This window comes from Camelus dromedarius, chromosome X, assembly GCF_036321535.1.
Source record: "Camelus dromedarius isolate mCamDro1 chromosome X, mCamDro1.pat, whole genome shotgun sequence".
Lineage (NCBI taxonomy): Eukaryota > Metazoa > Chordata > Mammalia > Artiodactyla > Camelidae > Camelus > Camelus dromedarius.
The window spans coordinates 57,987,203-58,007,889 of NC_087472.1; the positions used below are offsets into that span (position 1 = coordinate 57,987,203).

Sequence of the window (20,687 nt, forward strand, 5' to 3'; positions counted from 1 at the left end):
TAGTTCTAATATTTTCTTTAGGCTATCCAGAAGTGGATGCTCATGATAATGAATACTTTTAAGCTTTAGTACATATTAATGCACATCTTTTGGGAAAAACCATGCTAATTTATGCTCCCAAGGGGAATGAATGAGAGACCTTACCTCACCAAAGATATATGTAGCCTCCTATTGCAGAAAGGGAAAATACTGGTACTGTTTTGATACGAGAGAATGAGAGGATGAGATCCTGCTAATTGCAACTAATGCAGCTGAAAATATCTGGCATATAATATGAACATGTCTGTTTCAACACAACAACTTGACATGGCCAAGTTATCAGTGATAATTAAATATAATCTGTCTAAAAGAATGGTACTTGTAAGATCACATGACATAGGTCCATGTGACTAGGACCTGGCAAGCAGACAAACAAAAAGTAGTGCCTCAGGTTGTTGGAGATGATTCAGTGAGTTGGGTTTTATTTTTGAGGTTTTCAAATTGTCGGTAATCTTCAAGTTTTTAATAAAAATATTTAAGTAATGTATGTTAATGGTACAAAATTAAAAAGGCACAAAGAGGCACACCATGAGAAGTATATATCCTTTGCCTGTTCTTTCAGTCACCCAATTCTCCTACCCTGAGTCAATCATGGTTACTAGTTTATCTTCTCAATGACATCCTGAGAATTTACAAAAATAAATTTCTCTTTCATATATTTCTCTTATGTCCTCCCCCACAAAAGATATCATATGATACATATTATTCTGTACCTTGCTTCTTTTCAGTCAGCAATTTAGCTTGGATATCATGCCATATGAATACATAAAGATCTTATCTATATATGTAAGCATATATTCATTATTTAGCATACACTTGTTGAGGACCTGCTAGGTGTCGGCCTATTATACACACTGAGATATGGCAATAAGTAAAACACAAAAAAAACTCAACCCTCGTGAAACTTATAGCATAGTGGAGAGAAACAGAAAAACGAAATAATATGGAAAACATGTTACATAATGAAAACTGTTATAGAGAAAAAGAAAATGTTTGTTCAGCCCCAACCGCATAGGAAGGTGGTCTGCTGGTCAGGTTGAGATAGCCAAAGTGCAGGCAGTACCAGGGAGCAGTCCTTCTCAGGAAACAGAAACTAGACCTGAAGACATTCAGGATCTGGGCACAGATTTCCCAGCAGGGAGAAGATCTATTGCTCTCCACCTCAGCCAGCAATCCCTAAAACAGGGAACCCTACCAGAGGGAGAAATATCTAATCCATTGACTGAGGGGGTCCTGCATCAGAAGGCCTCTGACTCAGCAGGGCGGTAGGAAAAGCCTGGATTCTTGGGCTAGAATTGGGGCCTGGACAGTCTTTGTAAATTCGTGCATTTTAGCAGCTAGCCCTTTAAGGGGGCTGAAGACCAGGCTGGGGGTGGGGAATCAGAAGGCACCATGTCATGGTGAGGCTCCCATCTATTCTGAGTAGTGGCAAGAGGCAAGAGGTGGGGGAGGGAGGCTGCACAGAAGAGAGACTCTACAGGTCCCAACAGCAAGGCAGATGGGACTCCCTTGGCCCCTGAGGCGCCTTCTAGGGGGAAGGTAAGAGAGGGCTGTTGCAGGAGGAATTGAGCTCCCTGTCATCCCGGGGTTGTTATCTAAGCAGAGAGCAGAGGGCAGCACGTTGAGGGGCCTTTATCATTCAACAAGAGGTTGGACCCCAGGACTCTTGGTGGCCCGTGGACCCTAAAATGCTCTAATCGTCCCATCTTTGGAGGACAAACCTTGCCCAGTCCTGTCTGGCCTGGTCAGGTGGCTCAGGAACACCCCAGGGACTGCAGGCCTTTTCTGGGGTTTCAGAAAGGAGCAGCATTAGTATTCATTAGTGCTCTAATTGGCATCTTAATTGCCAGTCTCACTCTGGTCTTTTGGTCTTGATAATGAATACCTGGTGCATAGCCCTCCCCCAGTCCCCCCTCTCCTCCCTAGGGATCAGCTCCCAGCTGCACCTCACCTGCCCTTCACCTCCACCTGCATCTGCCAACAAAGGTTGGAGGCAGGGATGAGCTTCCTCAGGGCATCTGCATTGCACCTTCTCTCCCTCCCCCTTCCAGTGAGCTCAGGAAATTGGTTTTAATCCACCAGGCTCCAGTTGCTTAGCAACGGAAGAGCCTGCTCCTAGCAACTAGAAGCCACAAAGATGCTGCAGAAAAGGGGGGGCTGTCTGGGCCCTGCTCTTGCTCAGCTCCTGACTGCTGGCCTCCCTGATGTTTTTCTCATGGAGCACACACAGCCTTCCTGTCTCAGATGCTGGGTCTTGAAAGGCTTATCTCTGGGGCAGCTGCCTGACCTCACCCCCATCCTGCCTTCCTGGAGCCCCTCTGAATCCACCCCCTAGGCCAGCAGGAGGTGGTTCATGATCACAGCAGGGTAGCTCTAGGAAGTGCCCTCCCTCTGTCTCTCAGAGGTCACTGGCTCTGTTGGTTCCTCCAGTCTGGCCCTGTGGGTGGGAGTAGGGTGGGCCAGGCTCCTTTGGCCCTGGGTGAGAGCAATTCCTGCCCAGGGGTGGGAGTGGGGGCACATTGTAATCCCAGCCCGCCTGAGCTGAAGGGATGCAAGGTAATACAAGGTAACTCCCTGGGCTTCCAGAGATCAGGACATTGAGAGTCAGAGGTGGGCTCAGGCCCATACAGCCTTTCAGTGATAGCTGGGTCTGAACCACTGCCAGAACAGAGTTCCTCAACACCGTCAGCATCCATGAGACTGCCAGGCCACTGCGCAGCACCAGAGGGTTCTGCCTTCCTTCCCCAAAGGACAGCGAGGACAGGTTTCTCCACCCCGAAGAAGAAGCTTCCTGCCCTCCTGCCTTTTGGGTTGGCCCCAACTCAGGGTGATCACCAGTACAGGTTTCGCATTTGACGAGCTCCTTTCCTAGATTTTTTTTAAAACCCAGTAAGAGTTCAGGAGCATCGGCGAGGAGCGGTCTGTCTGGAATTCTGACTCTGAATGGATGCTAACGGTGTCTTACTTAATCACAGACCTCGCTGGTCTTTGCAGGAGGTGCACCTGCCTGCATAGCCCCCTACTCCTTCTGTGCGGCCTCAAGCTCTGACAATGAGGGTCCCCCGAGGAACAGACTGAGGAAAGTGGGGGCTGAGGGAGACCAGCATCCAGCAAGGGGCCCCCACCTCCCTTCTTTCCCCTGGGCCGGGCCCCTCGGCAGGGACAAGCCTTCCTCCCGAGCAGCTTCTTTCTGCCTTCTCCCTCCTTGCTTCTCTCCCTCCCTTTCCCCCTTTCTCCCTCCCAAGAAAAGGGCTTCTGGCTTCTGGCTTCCATTGCCTGGCAACCAAACTGGGCTGCCACAGGCTGAGAAGAGCAGCACAGATGCTGCCTAATGAGGGGGCTGAAATGAGGGGGCGAAATCACTGTCTCCAGTCATATGCCACTGTTGCTCTCAAAACAGATATCAGCCTTTCCTTGAATTTGTGATTTCTTGTTCCCTATAATAAGTCTTCCAAAGGCAGACAAGCCACATTTGGGTAAACACCTCCTCGATCCACCTTTTTCTACTTCATATGTTAAACTTTTTGTTATGGAAAACTTCGAGCCTATATCCAAGTAGAATAGCATAATAAGCCTCCTGTGGACGTCACCCAGCATCAGCAATTATCAACTGCCAGCCAGGTATCACATCATTGTATCTGCATTTCAGTATGGAATTCTGAACCACAAGAACTCTCTTTTTAATAGAACTGCAGTGCCACTATAACACCTCAAATACTTAACAATTATTCCATAATAGCATCAAATACCTAGGCAGTGTTCAAACTTCAAATGCCTTATCAGTGTCATGAAGTGCTGACTGGTTTTTTTTTTTTTTTTTTCAGTTTATTTGACTCAAGATATAAAGTCCACACATTAACCTATAGGTTCCCCTTTCTGAATATTCTAGGGAAAGAAAGTTTCCTTCTACTCTCTTAGGTTCAGTGCCTGGGGCCTGCAAATCAAACCAATAAAAGACAGTCCAACAGGAGGAAAAAGCCCAGAGTTTATTTATCTGCACAACCTCCATATACACAGAAGAACTCAGTGATGATGACTCAAAGGAGTGGTTGGAATTTGGGGTATATATACCATCTTAATAGGTGAAGTGGGCGGGGGGAAAGCACTTGCCTGGTATATAAAGGACTTTTTGGAAAGACACATGGATTTTCAGAAGAACAAATACTTGATAAGAGAGCTTGTAATGTTTGTCTATACAGATGTGAGAGTGGCCTTTCTGTCTTCTTCAGGACCACAAAACTCACTTGGAGAAAAGATCTGGGGTCGGTTTTATTCACAGTCTACCTTCTGGGAGTAGACCCACCCTGAGAAGGAATTTTTGGCAGCCTCATTTCCCAGAAGTTGCTGTTTTTAGTCAGATAAGGGAAGCTCCAAGAAGGCTGTTTTCCTCGTTGTCTGTTGAATCTCAAATGTCTTCAGTTAAAATAATCTTTATACCAACTCTGGGTCCCAGGTAGGTCCCCACAGTATACTGAAATAACATGGGACCGGAGCGATCCTGGAAACCACAGACCCCCGGGCTCTTCCTGAGACCTCTTGTGAGCTCTGCCTTGAGTTACATGAGACATTATTAATTCCCAAATTTTGAGATGAGGAGACAGATTCAAAGCGGTGAAATGAAGAGCTCAAGGTCGCCAAGCTACTGAGGCACTGGGCCAGGCCGGGAACTCATGTCTGAAATCTAAACTCTGAATTGTGTGTGTTCTGACAACCATCTTCTGCCACCTCCACCTGTCCTGCCTCCAGAAAGCTGAGGGAAGGCTTTAAGAAAGAGGCAGGGAAGGGCTCCACCCTGTCCCCACCTTCTAGTCCAGGTCCTACCCAGCATCTGTCAAAGACCCCTGCGATCCCACCCCCTCTAACCTCCCAAGGCCCATTTCTCCCTTCCCAAGTGTCTGCCCTTGGGTGCATGTACCTCAGTCTTCCCTCACCCAGAAGTTCTCACCCAGAAGTTCCCCAAGTGCAGGGACCTTGGTTCTGGATGCCTGTGACCCGCCCCAGCTGAGCCTCACCCAGAGCACTTTTGGATGGTGCTCCCCAAAGGGTGGCTCACTGACTGACTGACTGACTGACTGAGTGGCCTTCTGGAGGGTGAATGGGCTGGATGTATAAGGGAATCTTTGAGGAGAGATCCTGGACCCCAGGCAGGAGCAGCCATCGGACACTCCAGAGTGACAGTGATCTCTCTGGCCCCCAGAGAGAGGCAAGGGCGTGTCCAGGGAGCAGCCTGGGTTTGGGTGTCCTGAGGACAGGGGCCTCTGGCCTCACCCCTCCCTCCCACAGGCCATTTACCTTCTGAGGACCTCAGAGAGTCTTCATCTGGGCAGGGAAGACGCTCCAGAGAATCGCCCAGGTTGTCCTGTGGTTGAAGGCGGCCTATCAGCTTGGAGTAATGGAATCTGCTCTGGCCGGAGAGCCCTGGTGGCAGGTTTGGGTCTGTGCTCTTCCGTTATGCTGCTCTGTGGCCCGGGCGGGCTACTTCCTCCCTGTGGGTCTCAGTTTCCTCATCTATACAATGAGGGGCTACACTAGTTGATCTCCAGGGGTCCATTAGCTTCCATGTTTCTGTGATCTCCAGGAAAGGAAGACCCACAACACTCCTTGGTAAGTGCTGGCTGCTTTTAATGATCTTTACAGTCAGGAGGGTCTTCCTGCCTGCGTCCTACCCTCTTCTAAGCCTTGTTTCCTCTGGCTGAGGCTGAGTCTGGATAAGCTTCTTGGTTGATCCTGAAGGACCTGGGGGAGTGACAGCCGTTTTCGTCACCACAATTCAAGTCACAACGGTGGGAGAGTGGGGCCTGCAGCCCTCACGTCCCTGCTGCAATCCCCGAGGTGTTCAAGAGATAACAGTGCTCAGAAACCATGTAGATGAGCAACTGCGGCTCCGTGCCCTCCGTGGAGCCCAATGTTTCCACTTTCCAGACTAGGAAACAGGGACTCGTCCAAGGTCACACCGAGCTGGGACAGGGAGGAGCTTGGGGCAGGAAAGAGCTGGGGACCTCCTCAGGCAGGATCCTTCCCGGGTAGGGCAGGTGATGGCGAGGAGTCCTCAAAAGGAGCAGAGTTGATGTGAATGAAAATCCACCCTCAGGGAGCTCCTGGGATCTCCGGGGGGAACACAGGACACGTGCTTGCACCTGCACACACACACATGCGTATGTGCGGACTCACATGTGCACACAGGCCACAGGAGAAGACATCACAAGCACGTCTCCTACCAAGTGCCTGAGCTGGGACTCTATCTTGTCCACCCCACCGGGAGACACTGCGTATCCCAGCTACTTCATTTATTCAGCAGATAGTGACTCAGGGACTGGGAACTGAGCAGTGAACAAGTGGGACGTGGTCCCTGACCTTGCAGAGCTGGCAGCCTAGCTAGACAGGCCAGTGATTGAGAGGAAAGTCCAACCCATGGCGCTACCCCCAGGCTGAAGGAAGCCGGGGGCTGTGGAACCCAGCAGAGCCCACCTCATGGACTCAGGGACAGTCCTGTCCTGCAGGCACTTTCCTGGCTGCCTGTGCCTATTTCTGGAGGAGTTGGTTCTGGTTGGCTGGGAAGGCAGCCTTGGGGAGCAATTGGCCTTCCCTCTTCAGGGCAGGCAACTGTGGCCATGGGTGTGGCTGACCCTCTGGAACTTTTTGTCAGGCCAGTAAGAATTGGGTCATTTCTGGGGCTTGGAGAAGAGGTGAGGCTCCCCTTTGTCAGGGGTTCTCAAAGTAGTGGTCGGGACCCCAAAACTCCCTGTTGAGTCTCTAGGGGCTCTTCTGAGCAGAAGTTGCCTATGAGCTGGGTGCCCTCACTCTTGCTGGTTGGGTGATGAAAAGTGTGGAGTGTGAGGTCTCAAAAGATCAATAACAGTTCGATTGTTCTGAAAAACAGTTTTCTTTTTTCCCACACTCATGCAGAGGGCCAAGACATTTCTTTCTTTAAACCTGTGTTTGTGATTTTGCTTCCTTTGACCTTGGCAATTAACATAAAGGGCACTGAGCAAGTCTGCCCCTTTTCTCCATCCATCCCTGGGTGTGTGTTAAGGGGGGAGGTGTGTGACACAGAAAAGAAGGGGGGTAAGCATGGGGAAACTTGTGGATTCTTTAGTTACTGAGTTCAGTGACACACGGAGATGTTTAAGTGGAACGTTCAGGGGAAAAGTAAGGAAATGCCTTATTTTAGCTACCTGGTCATTTCTGTTGTTTAGTTTCTGAGTTTTCTGGTTTCCAGGCTGTTTCATAAGTACTGAGCTATTGAGGAACTGTTTGTTTTCTTGGAAAAGAAACAGAAGGGCCCTGGGGCATCTCTCCCTCCGACTCTCTGTCCATATGGTCTCTCTTTGCCACTGGCCCTCGTTTGGGGCCTGTGCCCATGAAAAACAGTGATCCCAGTGGGCTTCTGTTCCTTTGGGGCTGACACTTCCTTCTCTCTGCCATGCTGTGCCCCACCCCTATCTGACTTGAGACAGAAAGCACAGGGGTGATGGCATCCAGCCTCTTCCTTCTCAGAGCTGGGAACTGAGACCCAGAGAACACAGGGCTCTTGTCGTTGTTCCAAGAAACCCAGGTAACTCCTAATGAGTTTAGTGATAATCTTGACCTTTTGGGAAAGAGACAATGTAATGCTAATCTTCCATTATATTTATTCACTCAACATATTTTAATTGAAAGCGTTGCCATGTGTCAGACACCATTCCAAGTGCTAGAGTACAAGAATAAACAAGAATAGACAAAATCTTCTCCCCACATGGATCTTACCTTTGAATGGAAATAAATAAACACTAAAAAAAAATCAATAAGAATATATAATATATTGCAGTATGCATGGTATGGATGTTTACCTTTTACAGGGCCATATAGGAAGGCCTCTTTGAGGAAGTGACATTTGAGAAAGTACTTAAAGAAAGTAAGGGAACGTGCCATGTGATTACTGGGGGAAAATGTTCAGGTAAGAGGAATAATAAGTATAAATCTCTGAGACATGTTTGAAGAACAGCCAGAAGACTAGTGTGCCTGTAATGGGTAGAGGTAGTTAGAATGTTAGAAGATGATGGCAAAGAATTGGAGTGAGTGAGTCAGATTACAAACAGTCTTGCAGGCCATGGCTAGAACTTTGGTTTTTATTCATGGTGAGGTGGGAAGGCATTATAGTCTCAGGAAAGGAGCAAAATTCCACCGTCTACTCATTAACTGGTTCACTGCAGTTATTGTGCCAAGAATGGACTATTTATAGGCAAGGATAGAAGTAATGAGACCACCCAGAATGTTACTGTCATGAGTCCCCTCGTTGACGTTCCTCTGCCGTTCGATATAAACTTGGCAAGTTCCTTTTCTGGATAATTTAGGACTCTTCATTTCTGTTGACATCAAGGAAAGTACTGGAACTCAGATTAGGCTCCAAGCCCTGTGCTCTTTCAATTGCCCTACATAGCCTTTCATTGTCACTGTCCATAAGGTGAGAAAAAATGATGAAATAGGGAACATTGAAGGACAAGCTCTGGATGTTGTAGGAATAATACTGAAAAAAAAAAAGAGGGGAGGTGAATTGCAGGGAAAAGCCTGTGAAAAATAATGGTAATTTTTATTACTCCTTGCTGAGAGATATTGGACTTGCTGATCAGTAACCATTTCTGGAGCTCTATTATGGATAAATGATAGTGTTAAAAGAATTTAAGAATACATCTTTAGGAATTTGGAAGTCCTGGTCACGAGCAAAAAAGAGTCCCAGGGATCCCACTTCATGAGTTTAAAGTTGGAAATGGGAAAGAGAAAAGAGTGAAAGTTATACATGAATTTTGACCTGATGTTGGGGTTTAGCATGTATTCTTCGCTTATAGAAAGAAAGCAGAACTCCTCAATTGTTAGTGACAAAGACTTTTTCCCAGACCAAAATTCAGTCAGGCCCCTTTAAGCAATCTTCTCAACTAGGCCTTGAACTTTGGACTTCCACGTCCATCTTTGCATTGCCCAATTTTAGCAAAAATTCTGCTAAAAGGGATTAGTAAGAATCCTCACACTGAATATATGATCATCTTTGCTATCTGATTATGTTCTTCATCCCTCACCATTGGTATTTATTCCCTCTGGCCTGTCTTCACCGAGAATACTGTCAAGTCAGAACCCTCCCTCACCCCTGATGTTTCCTCTTAGTAACTTACTACCCACTGACACCCACCCTGGACCTTGGCTATAAATCCCCATTTGTACTTGCTGAATTCAGAGTTAAGCTTAATCTCTACCTCCTATTACAAACTCTCACTGCAGTTGTCCCTTGAATGAAGTTTTCATTACTATTCCTTAACAAATGTCAGAATAAATTTTCCTTGATAGTAACATGAAAGACAAAATGCACTGGACAATTAAGGAGATGCTTTTATTCAGGCTATCACAATAGGGAGAATGTTCATTTCTGTGGAAGAATGTTTCAAAGAAATGGAAGGGGGCCTGAATTTACAGGGGCAGATAAACAAGGGAGTCATGAGGAAAGGTGAACAATAATTTTATCTAACTTATGGGGATGAGTGGAGGGGAAGAAGCAAGGGCAGGGCAGCCTTTTGTGGTTAGCCATTTCTCAGAACACAGAAAGGTGAGAGGATTTCTCAACCACCTCTGCTCTTTCAGAGCACAAGGCTCAATTATAGTAAAACATTGTCAATAGTTTTCTCCTATCATCTTGATTTAGGGGAAAAAAATATCAGGCTGCATTATTGTCTCAAGTTTCTGAAATGATGCTATGGAGGACACACATGCCGGCATATGTATAAACATGTTTCTGGAAGAATACACAAGAAACTGTTGTTAGTTCCTTTACCTTTGTGGAGGAAAACTGAGAAGCAGGATTTCTTTTTTCTTTTTTACATTTTTTTATTGAGTTATATCCATTTTATAATGTTGTGTCAAATTCCAGTGTAGAGCACAGTTTTTCAGTTATTCATTAACATACATATATTCATTGTCACTTTTTTTTCACTGTGAGCTACCACAAGATCTTGTATATATTTCCCTGTGCTATACAGTATAATCTTGTTTGTCTATTCTACATATGCCTGTCAGTATCTACAAATTTCGAACTCCCAGTCTGTCCCTTTCCACCTCCAGCCCCCTTGGCAACCACAAGTTTGTATTCTATGTCTATGAGTATGTTTCTCTTTTGTATTTCTTTTTTTTTTTTTTAATTCCACATATGAACGATCTCATATGGTATTTTTCTTTCTCTTTCTGGCTTACTTCACTTAGAATGACACTCTTCAGGAACATCCATGTTGCCGTAAATGGCATTATGTTATCATTTTTATGGCTGAATAGTATTCCATTGTATAAATATACCACTTCTTCTTTATCCAGTCATCTGTTGGTGGACATTTAGGCTGTTTCAATGACTTGGCTATTGTAAATAGTGCTGCTATGAACATTGGGGTGCAGGTGTCTTTTTGAAGTAGGCTTCCTTCTAGATATATGCGTAAGAGTGGGATGACTGGATCATATGGTAAGTCTATTCCTAGTCTTTTGAGGAATCTCCATACTGTTTTCCACAGTGGCTTCACCAAACTGCATTCCCACCAGCAGTGTAGGAGGGTTCCCTTTTCTCCACAACCTCTCCAGCATTTGTCATTTGTGGACTTTTGAATGGTGGCCATTCTGACTGGTGTGAGGTGATAGCTCATCATAGTTTTGATTTGCATTTCTCTGGTAATTAGTGATATTAAGCATTTTTTCATGTGCCTATTGATCATTTGTATTTCTTCCTTGGAGAATTGCTTGTTTAGGTCTTCTGCCCATTTTTGGATTGTGTTGTTTGTTTTTTTCTTATTATGTCGTATGAGCTGCTTATATATTCTTCATATTTTTCTGTTTTTCAAACTTAATAATCTTTTAAAGAGTGATATGGGGAAATTTTTACTGCAAGTTTGGTCTATTAAAAGCAGCCCCAAGGGGGAAAGAGATTGCCAGGAGGAATTACTTGGATTTTCCTAGAGTCTGGTCCCTGGATACTTTTTCTCTTATTTCCTAAGTGAAAAGGCAAAAAATTAATAAGGTGTCAGTGTTCTCAATCTCTTCTCTCCCCCAGGGAAGTAGAGATGGAGTCTCTCCAGTTTGTCAGCCCCAACCAGGAGACCAATTCCTTACCTGGTAAGCTCTTGGACCTTTTGTGATGCAGAAATGGAAAATGAACTGAGGAAGATCTCAAAGCGCAAAGAAGAGGAAGTATGTAAAGAGAGAGAAGTTAAACTAATCTACATAATAAAGAACCAAAAGATTCTGGGGAGAGAGGAAAAAACAAGAGTATTTGAAGGCACTTTTGCAAATGAGAGGCTCCAGAGATATTAGGGTAGGAGGTGTAGGAAAATTGAAAAGATAGGAAAGAATATAAAAAGTATTGCTGGTATATGTAAACTGGATTCTATTTCATATTCTGAAAGAGACATAAGATAAAAATGGGAAGCATTTTTAAATCATTTAAGCTGTTCTGAATATGCATCTTTGAATACACTTCCTTGTAGCAATTGGACCACATGGGTCCATTTTGGTTACCTTTGGGGGTGCTTTTCCATGATAATGGGACTATGGAGTCGTGTTCAACTCTACCTAAATCTAAACATGCCTTAGATCTGAGCCAAGAAATGTCCATTTCTGGCATCTAGATTGTTACAAAAATCATGCAAAGAAATTGAGATAAACTCAGTATAAGTAGTAATGGTGCTTGAAAAATTCTCTCAAGGGGAGAGAGCTATGAGGGAGAGCTGAATTTTTTCCCTTTGAGTCGTTGGGTGCAGTGACTTTCAAAGAGGCAGTGCTTCAAATGGGAAATTGGAACTGTGCTTGCTGAGCAGTTTCTAAATAAGATTCCTGGGGAAGGTGGCCCACATAGGGCTGTGTGTACACATGTGTTATCTAACAAAATATTTTTTACCTTTTGTTTTTTTAAAACAATGTAAAACTTGTGAGTTTTCTTGTAAATGTAAACGTTAATGTAATATAAATATAAACCTGTAAGTTTTCTGTGGAAAAGTTACAATAACAGTACAGGGAATTCCCATATATCATATGCTATTATTGTTGTTGTTATTATTATTATTATTAATATTACTAAACCATTTGAGAGTAAATTGTAGATTCATGGCCCTTGCTTCTTAAATATTTCATTATAATCCAAATTTTTAAAAGAAAGTTCAGTTGCTTCTAGAAGGGTAAGGCACATACACAAGCAGTTGAGTAGAAGTAGGAAGACCCTAGCACACACCAGATCTGGATGTGGCTCAGGATTTTGCTAACATGATAAAGTGTGTCCCAGAGGAGGAAAACTGAGCTATGGAATAAATATGCTAAGGAAATGTTAGAGAAGTGGAATGTTTAGATTTCTTTAAGTTTCCCTTTCCATGAATGGCCTCTGTTTCCTCCAAAATACTTCCTGTTTGTTGATTTTGGTCTCTGTCTTTCATATTATTCATATTCATATTTTCTCAAATGCATGGTGAATCTTGGTTGTCTATGTGTTTTTAAGATTTAGGTACTAGAAAGCTAGAAGCTCTGTGCATGTGGGTGGGACTTAAAGACTAATTTACTCTATAGGGTGTTCTGATTGCTCCATTTCTTTGGGAAACTCCCTATGTCAGTATCTTTTAGTATTTTCCATTGAGGTGTTCAGATTCCTCACAAAAGTGTCTCCCAATCTTTACCCTGTAAGAAGTCTAAATGGCAGTAATCTCAGAGACAGGGATGAGATGAGTGTCAATATTAAGTATGTAAACTATCACATAAATTAATTATATTGTTTTAAGTATAATACTCTTCACTTAAACTGTTCCAAGGTTCCCTGGTCCAGAAATTATTTTAGTCTCTCTGGAGAATGAATTTTAAATCTTTAGCCAAGGTGGAAGAAAAGCAGTTGAGTGGCTGTGCTCAGTATGGTGGAGTCCAGGGATCTAACTGATTTTATTTTATTTTTAAATGTTTAATCCAAAGTGTGTTTACTGGGATGGTTTCACATTCATCTGGACTCAGGGTGATTTAGTGCTGCTTCTGTCTGAAGAAGCATCCTTCTGTAAGCCTTGGTTTTCCTCCTGTAGGCTGGCAGAGGACAGCCACCAACAAACAAAACTACTGTTTGTGCATGGCTAAAGATGATGATGATTTTATAGCATCCTGGGCATTCCACATCCATGAAGTAGGAGTTGGGGCTCTGTACCAGGCATTTCTTCTTGTGTTTCCTCTTCTCTTCTGGAGAGGGATGAAGAAGATCCTTTGCCAGAGGCATGTTCTCATGGGGAAGTTGTCACCACCGGAAAGGCTAACTGATTTTAGATGAAATTTAGACAATCAACCCTCCAGTTTTTAGTACTGTCTTCATTCTCACTTTCAGAAGTACTCAGTGTTGCCAATTTTTGACCCTTTTGGGGGTTCTCAGGGTAAATTGGATTGTTTTTCAGCTTTCTCAATTGCTTGAGATTCAGCTTTCTCAGGTGTGCAAAGTCAGTTTCATCATTTCCTTCTTCCAAAATTATGTTGCTATTGTCTCCCTTTCTCTGGGTTCTAGTAGATTTATACCTTCATTATATCCCATTACTGTCATTATTGTGAGTTTTCTGGAGTATTCAGTCCACCATCTTTAACTGAAATCCCCAGATGCTATCATTTTTTTTTTAATAGAGATACTGCGGATTGAACCCAGCACCTCGTGCATGCAAAGCGTGTGCTCTACCACTGAGCTATTACCCTCCCCTCTAGACACTATCATTTTTCAGTCATTCTATGAATGGCATCTGTCCCCTTCCAAAACCTACTAGAACCTGGAGTTTGTGACATAAGTGCAGATACCTTGGGGTTAAGATGTAGAAGGGGTTATTTAGAGGAGAATAGGTGTGGACATTTCTCTAGTGGGAACTAAGTCTCCACAGACTGAGCAAGATGTGCTGCATTCACTGGGGACATTTTAAAGCTCACTAGTGTTTTGGTTTATTATTGACACTTGCACCTTCAGGCCTATATATAGTTGCATTCTGCATACATAATTCATGAACTAATTAGTGCATATCATGTCCAGCATAAGGCATTTTCTAATATGTCCAGCATTGGAGGAGGGGATGGGGAAAAGCAGACAAAGAATTGGGTTTAGAAAACTTTGACATTAGTGATTACCCATCAAATATATGTAAACACAGACAGAATATCAAGATGAACCCCATCATCTAGCTTTAGCAATTATCATGTCACGGCCAAACTTATTTCTTCTCTATCTCCATTCATCCTCCTCATCCCCTCTGCCCTACTCCAATCTTTGGGTTATTTTGAACCAAATTCAAGGAATTCTATACTTTTATCTGTGAATATTTTGCTATGTATCCATATGTATTCCCCCTTTAAAATATAATCACAATACTATCATCATACACACACACATCTTAAAATCAATAGTAAGTTAAGTGATTTTAAAAGCTAATGTATGAGCTAGAGGTACGGTCTGTTCCATCCATGAATAGAATTTAGAACAGTATCAAATTGTATTATACATGATCCTGACCTTTTCAGGAACATTCAAGAAGAATTAGTCATTTAAGGGAACATATTTTAAAAGTCCTTATTTAGGGCATTCTATTCAAGTCTTCAAGTCCTTGTGCATCCTTGTTTTAACCACAATCCATAGAAAACTTGGGGAAAGTAAGCTATGAGTGGAATATTATACACTAAACAAATAGCCTAAGGTTGATCAATATACCATTGTTTGTGTTCAGTAATTAGTAGATTGTCTGGAAGAAAGCCAGGGGTTTTCAGTTTTAGATCTAAGGAGTATCATGCATAGCAAAGGAAAATAAGACAATCATCTTCCCTAGGAGGATTTTTTTCCAGTTTAATAGTGTGCGTTGGTGTATATGTGGGACCCAGCCAACCTTTCAACAACATGGAGGGGGTTGGCTTCCATCCCCTTGTTACTACTCAGAGTAGACTATGTTATTTTATTGTAACAAATATATAAGCCCCAAATTTTGATATCTTAATATAACAAAAGTTTATTTCTTGCTCATGCTCTACCAAAAGAAATGCTCACCAAAGATTTGTTCATTGTAGACACTCAGAGAATCAGGATGAAGAAAGTTTCATCCCTTCATGTGCTTCCATGATTACCACAGAAATGTGAAAGGGGGGGCAAACTGTACATTGGCTCTTAAAGTGTACTATTGGATGTGACATGCATGTTACTTTTGCCTACATTTCATTGGCTAAAGCGAGTCATGTGACCATGTCTTACCTCTGAGGGGTAGGGAAGTTTAATCTTCCCTTGTGCTTGGGAAACAAAGAGTAGAAAATATTTGATAAACAGGAATAATGCCTAGCATACTCCTTCATAACACACACAGAAAACTTACAAGTTTTATATTGAGGGACACTATTAGGCTGATATGATTTGCATCCTAAAATGTAAAGTTACATTTGAGGGGACTCATCTGTCATACAGTAATTTGTGAATCTTGTTACAAGTCATTTCTTTCCATAAATTGGCTATTGTGAATAATGCCAAAATTGACATGGAGGTGCAGATATCTATATCTCTATCCATCCATCTATCTATCTATCACATTTTCTTTATCCATGCAATGTTTAGGTTGTTTCCATAAATTGGCTATAGTGAATAATGTTACAATGGACATGCAGACATCTCTTTGAGATCCTGTTTTTATTTCCCTTGGATATATACCCAGAAGTGGGATTGCTGGATCATATAATAGTTCTATTTTTAACTTGTTAAGAAAACTCCATAGTGTTATCCATAATGGCTGTACCAATTTACATTTCCACCAGTGAACAAGGGTTCCATTCTCTTGCCAACACTTGTTATCTTTTGCCTTTTTTATACTAGCCATTCTAACAGATATGAGATGATATCTCATTGTAGTTCTGAGTTGCATTTTCCTGATGATTAGAGATGTTGAGCACCTTTTTCATATACTTGTTAGCCATTTGAATGTCTTCTTTGGAAAAATGTCTATTCAGGTCCTTTGCCCATTTTTCAATCAGGCTATTCTTTTTGCTATTGAAATGATTGCTTAAGTTCCTTGTATATTTTGTACTTTTGAGAGGAGGGGTTGTGTGTTTTATTTGGGGGGTAATTAGGTTTATTTATTTATTTATTTTTGATGGCAATACTGGGGATTGAATCCAGGACCTCGTGGACCTCGTGCTTACTAAGCACACACTGTATTGCTGAGCTATACTATTCCTTCTATATTTGGAATAGTAAGCCCTTATCAGATACACAGTTTACAAATATTTTCTCCCATTCTGCAGGTTGCCTTTTCATTCTGCAGAATCATACAATATTTGTCCTTATGTGTCTGGCTTATTTCATTTAGCATAATGTCTTTAATGTTCATCCATGTTATAGTATGTGCCAGAATTTCCTTTCATTTTATGCATGAGTAATATTTCACACTATGCATATACCACATTTTGCATCTATCAGTGCACACTTTGGTTTTTTCCACCTCTTGGCTAGTGTGAATAATACTGCTATGAATTACATATACTATGTACAAATATGTCTTCAGACCTCTACTTTCAACTCTTTTGGATATATAGCCAAAAGTGGAATTGCTGGATCATATGGTAATATTATTTTTAATTGTCTGGGGTACTGCCATACTATACTTTTATTTTATCATTGAAAAGTTTTTGTCTTCATCCCGAGTGCCCAGAAAACCACTATCTTTAGAGCACAAACATTTTTCATCACCAGTGTATGTAGAGAACTTTCTTCATCCTAGGCATTCACTGAATTACAAACTGAGTCATTGCTACCTTCAAATAATACATTATCCTCATCTCTAGTGTCAACGACATTATTATTTCCACAACAGCACACACCATTTTCACTGCTCTTAATTACTTCCTGTATATCTGACCTAATATCTGGTATTATTCTCCCTCTTTTTGAAGAACATCCTTTAAAACTTATTTTAGTTCCAGTCTTCAAAGTCCTTCAGTTTTTGTTTGCCTGAAAATGTCCATTTTTACCTTATTTGTACTTTATGTCTGTCTTGCCTAATCATTTAATTAATTTTCATTCTTATTACAAAAAGTTTCAAAGAGAAAAGTTGAAAGTGTACTACATGTACTCTCTCTATATATGGATTCAACAAATGTTAATATCTTATCATATTTGGTCTAATGTCTGCATTTGTGTGTGTGTGCTTATGTGCACATAAAATCTCTGGGGAATTCATAGAAACAGAAAGTAGTAACCAGAAGGTGATTACTAGGGACTGAAGGGAAAGGGGAATGTAAATTTCATGTTTAATAGGTATGGAGTTTCAGTTTTGTAAGATGAAAAAGTTCTGGAGATCTGTTGTACAACAAAATGAATACACTTAACATTACTGAACTATACACTTGAAATGGTTAAGATGGTAAATTTTATGTTATGTGTTTTTTAATCACAACTTTAAAAACCCCTGGGAAACTTTTTCTGTGGATACCTAAGGTGCAACATGATAAACATATGGCTGTATGGACATATAGTTAGGAGCAAAAGTGGGGAAAAATATGATACTGGGCCAGTCATCTTACCAATCACAAAGCTAGGTCTTCTAACATAGTTCCAGATGGTCTAATTTATATTCTACTATGAATATAGTGGCCTGATGCTTTCAGTCATCTGTATTCAAAGTGAAATAGTGGTTTAATAAGCTATAATGGAAGGGAATGCTCTATTGCTGGTTCATTATCATCCTTGAGGTGCAGCTTTTTGGGGTCTATGCTCTCCTGGCCGTGTTTGTCCTCAAAACTATTCTTCCCTGGCTTCCAGCCTCTTGGGAGAAAAGCCTCCATGGTAGGGAGGAAGAAAGAGGCCAGGGCATTCCTCTCTACTTTGGGCAGCTTCTCTGGCAGTGGATCCCTTTTCTCTGTGGCTCTAACTGGACAAGATTACTACAGTTTTAGCTTTCACTTGTTGACCCTTAAAGCTCCAGTGACATCATCTCTTACTTCTGTATATCCAACACAGGAGTAATTATGGCATCTTGCTCTTACTAATCTGTGGCATTCCATTTGGATTTCAGATCCTCCATCACCTGTGTGACCAGTTCCCTGCAATACATTCCTCCTGTTGTAAATAGGTGAAGTAGTTTCTGCCTTCCTGTTTAAGTCCAACACAAATGGGCTATAGTTAACCAGAGTTCTCATCTTTAGTGTGCCCTGAGTTCCAACATTTGTCCCATTTGTCCCCCAACCTCAGAAGGCACAGTCCAGCCTCTCAGATACCTCTTTGCATTGGCAAATGTAAGCAGAACAGAGGTAAACCTGATTGATAGGTGCACCTCTGCTTTTCAGGATCCCTATCTTTTCCCAGAATCTCATTCCAGCAATTCCTCACTGTTGTGTTAGCTCTGTGATAACTTTTACAGAGATGGTGCTTTATATTTTCACCAGCTTTTAAAGCTATCGATAAGAGGCAGCTTGATTTGAATTGCCTACTCTGCTTTTACTCGATGCAGAAGTAAAACTGAAAGATGGAGAAACAGAAAAACTGATCCTGAGGACACTTTTTTTAAAATTGAAGTATAGTCAGTTTACAATGTTGTGTCAATCTCTGGTGTGCAACATAAAACTTCAGTCATATAGGAACATACATATATTAATTTTCATATTCTTTTTCACCATAAGTTACTACAAGATATTGAATATAGTTCCTTGTGCTATACAGTATAAACTTGTTTATCTATTTTATATTTATTAGTTAGTACCTGCAAACTCCCAATTTATCCCTTCCCACTCCCACTTCCCTGGTAACCATAAGTTTGTTTTCTATGTCTGTGAGTCTGTTTCTATTTTGTAAATAAATTCGTTTGTCTTTTTTTTTTTCAGATTCCACACATACATGATATCATATGGTATTTTTCTTTGTCTTTCTGGCTTACTTCACTTAAAATTACATTCTCCAGGGACATTCATGTTGCTGCAAATGGTGTTATTTTATCATTTTTATGGCTGAGTAGTATTCCATTGTATAAATATACCACAACTTCCTTATCCAGTCATCTGTTGATGGATATTTAGGTTGTTTCCATGTCTTGGCTATTGTAAAAAGTGCTGCTATGAACATTGGGGTGCACTGAGGACACTTTGAATTTCTGTTTTCAATAATACCTGAAGCCTCACCTACCCCTACTTCATTACATGTAACCCTGAATCCCCTATCTGCTTAAGCCAGGTTTTAGTAGAATTGTCTGCCACTTATAACTAGGAAATTTCTAACTTATACTCTAGTAATTTTATTTAGGATTTTTATACTAGTATTCACAAATAAGATTAGTTTGCAAGTTCTAAAAAATTTTCTGCTAGCATTTGCTAAAATTTTCTGTGCTAGTTTTATAAATATGCTACTTTCATAGAAATTAGTGTGCTATCTCTCTTAAACCCTGGAATAGTCAATAAAATATAGGAATTATTTGTTCTTCTGAAATAACCCTAAAACCATCTGGGTTATATCATTTTAATAGTGGCAATAATCAATTTAGTAGTAATTTTCATACTATTTGCATAATTGTGCCATTTTTGAAAATGTATATTTCCATTGATATTAAAGTGCATTAAGGGTAAAATTATAATCCCTGCTCTCTTATAATTTTAAAAGAAGTCTGCTATATATAATAGCAGCTACTGTGTGTGTTGAGTTTTTACCATGTACCAGCATTGTGCCAAGCATTTGACATATAGTACCTCAAATAATTCTTATAATGACCCTTTGAGGTGTTATTATTTATTTTACAAATAAGAATATAGTCTCACAGGGATTGAGACTTACCTAAGATCACACAGTAGAGCAAGGATTTAAATTCAGGGCTATATAATTCCAAAGTCTATGCTTTTTTACAATTATAAAATATCTCTTTGGCTCTGGCTTTTTTTTTTCAGATACTTTTTCAGATTCTTAATTTTATATTTATGCATTCCTTCCCTTTAAAAAATTGCATGTGCCTGAAGTTTTTCTATTTTAAATACATTTATTTTGTTTAAAGAAGCAGGGTTGTTTTTGTTTATCAATTCTGCTTTTGTCTAATCCACCTATTTCTGTTTTTAAATTTTTTTAGGCATTAAACTTTTTTCATTTAATTTCTGCAGATTTGTCTTGTAGCCTTTAAAAAATATTCTTGAATTATAATGTAATAAAATATTTGGCTGCTAAATACTCTTTTGGGCCGGACTCCATAAGTTTTGTTTCCATTTTCTAAATTGTTGGCAATTTTCACTGTAATTACCTTTTTGAACCTACAGTTATTTAGTAAGTGATTTATAAATTTTAAAATAGCTAGAGAGTTTTAAATTATTTATTTTTGGCTTTCACTCTTGTTTTAGAAAGTACAATGTGCTCAGAGCTTTAACAATGGGAAGAACTACCTATCATATCATAGTATGTTATACTGTATGTACTATTTTGTAGCCTAATCATTTCTTTATGTCAATAAACATTCTGCTATAACATGATTTTTAGTGGCAGCAAGGTATTTTATCTTATACATGTGTTGTATTTTAAATTCCCTACCCGTTGATGATAAATGTTTCTTATTTATCATTGTAATAAATAATGTTGAGGTGAACGCTTTTAAATATATGTTTTGAGTATATATCCATGATCGTTTTCTTAAGACAATTGCTGTTTTAAAGGATAA

At 41.0% G+C, this 20,687-nt stretch overlaps 1 pseudogene; it reads right to left on the reverse strand.

The window, feature by feature from the left end:
• Window positions 1-13,035: 13,035 nt before the first annotated feature.
• LOC105090681 (small ribosomal subunit protein eS27-like) lies at window positions 13,036-13,282 on the reverse strand (annotated as a pseudogene).
• Between the last annotated feature and the right edge of the window lie 7,405 nt (window positions 13,283-20,687).